General features: G+C 37.0%; 1 long non-coding RNA gene across 1 annotated transcript in view; it reads left to right on the top strand.

Moving 5' to 3' along the window:
• The window catches only part of LOC117952710, a 19,649-nt gene extending 18,522 nt beyond the window's left edge, over positions 1–1,127 (top strand). Inside the window, exon 3 of the long non-coding RNA XR_004658478.1 lies at positions 1,013–1,127. This is a non-coding gene — a long non-coding RNA (uncharacterized LOC117952710). The remainder of the gene's footprint in view (positions 1–1,012) is intronic.
• Positions 1,128–2,303: the final 1,176 nt, after the last annotated feature.

The raw sequence follows: 2,303 nt of genomic DNA, 5'->3' as shown, positions 1-2,303 counted from the left end.
TTTATAGCATTTGAAAAAAAAATGATGAAAAGATAGTTGAAAACAGTGACAAAAATGACGGGAAAAGCTTAAAAAACGTTGGGGAAACATACCAAACACGTCAAAAAAAGCGCAGAAGAAAGGTGACAAAAAGATTTGGAAAAGGGGAAAAAACTTTTACAAAAAATATTTTTAATTTGAAATAAAAGGTGTGTAGTGGCAGGAAGACAACACAAGGGTTAAATTCAGGGCGGGATGTCAAATGGTTCAGTTATGTCAACGATTCAATGGATTTCCTGTTTAAAAATACAGGCTTGACACACTTTTCAATTATATCGGAACATTGAGGTGAAATCAATGACATCATGGAATGTGTCAACATCACCAAGTTAAACCGTCAGTCAGGACGGTTATTTTTTAACATTCAAAACATAATTTTTCTTTTTTACTCATTCAATTCAATTCTATTTAATTTATAGTGTCAAATTATAACAGAAGTTAAATTCAGGGTCTATTTTTCTAGTTTTACCACATCTTGTCTTGAAGAAGTACCAAAAACAGCAGCACTGCCATCATTAGTGTTGCTTGTGAAGAACCATCCAGGTCATTTTTTCGAACATTTTAGTTGATAAAAACCCAAATCTCTGAAATCAAAATTTTTAGAAAATGTGTCAAATTTGACCCGAGGACATTTCAAGTCTCTTGGGGGCCACTGGGGGTCCTAGGCAGACGCCTATTTCGCTCATGTGTTGGACCGACTCTGCCTTTGAGAAAGTCAATAATTTGTCTCCCAACATTGTGATTTCAGATAAAACATCGTTATTCCAAGGACAGATTACGTCACTTTTGCCAATTATGTGGAGCTTTCAAATTTAGATATATACAACGTTATTCTTCTAATCCAACCATTATCAATGTTGGCATTGTGACATCATAAATGATGATGTGACATCACAGAGCCTAGTTAGGAGAGTCTATAAATAGGACCAATCAGGTTACTCCCATCAGGTTGTTTTTTGACAATGCCACGCAGACGCAGACACGCCGCTCGCCCCGTTCGCAGACGCAGGAGGACCCGCAGGTCCTCCCATGTCCACAGACGCAGGAGAGTTGTCCGACGCAGACGCTAGGCAACGCCGATAAACATGTAGCACAGGCATGACATGACAGTACCCTCAGTTATCTTAAGCTCACAATAGTTGAAAAAGGTATCCTTTTTTTGTGACATCATCAGAGTATAAATACATCATCAGAATATAAATACATCTCACTAGTTTTACAGAGTGAGACATCTCACTTGTTAAGGTAGATAGATAGATAGATAATCCTGAAGGAAATATCAGGTATCCAGTAGCAAGACGACCATAACACAACAAACACATATAACCACATATATCAACATATACACACATATCTCTCAAAGAAATGCCATGACCATGATAAAGTGAGATACTGTGGTGCGTGATGATTATATATGATTATTATTAAATATTAACTATGAATATAAAACATAACCTATAAACTGATAAGAACAAGAACACTATGTAACAGGGAATAAGTTATAAGATGTAGATGAGGATGTAGATGTGGTCTAATTATTGACCACAAGTTGATTTATAAAGGTGTCAACGTCCGCATCTCCATGAAATGTTCTGTTATGTGACTGATGTCACAAATCCTTTGCAACCAAGTCTTGGTTCAATCACTAGTGACATCATAGAGTTGTATAGAGTTCTAGGATGTCACCATTGTGTCAGAAGGGCAGTGTGGGAAAGGGTCCCATTGTTTTTTGACAACGTCACGCAGACACAGAGTGCGTCTGCGTGACCTCGTCAAAAAACAACCTGATGGGATCAACAGGTCCCATTTATAGACTCTCATGACGATACTCTGTGATTTCTCTGATGATGTCAGATGTCAAGCTCCTTGCAGCTGAGAGCGTCCATTGAAAATGAATGACTTCCGGTAACTTTAGACATTCAAGTCGGTGGGGGTGTGAATGTCTGGTAACGTTACACAAACTTCCTGTTACAATGCTGTGCGTAAATGTATTCTAACAAATGGACATATGATGGGAGCCTTTATAAAATGCTCAGTCTAGCCAGAAACATAAAATTATAAGTTTTAATGATGGTTTGACTATTAGGTAAGTTGTAAGTCTTTTCTTTATATACAGTTTATGAAAAAAAAAGACAGAGACAGAATTGCTGCAGTAAAGACTTTATTTACAAAAGGACATTACTGCAAGATATACAAACAGAAAGAACACCGGAATAATAATTATAAAAAAGAAGTCTTCTAATCTGCTCGGTCTTCTGCATTTG

The sequence above is a fragment of the Etheostoma cragini genome, chromosome 11 (genome assembly GCF_013103735.1).
Source record: "Etheostoma cragini isolate CJK2018 chromosome 11, CSU_Ecrag_1.0, whole genome shotgun sequence".
Taxonomy (NCBI): Eukaryota; Metazoa; Chordata; class Actinopteri; order Perciformes; family Percidae; genus Etheostoma; species Etheostoma cragini.
The sequence above is the reverse complement of the archived record's forward strand: the minus strand, read 5'-3'. Positions and strand labels throughout refer to the sequence as shown.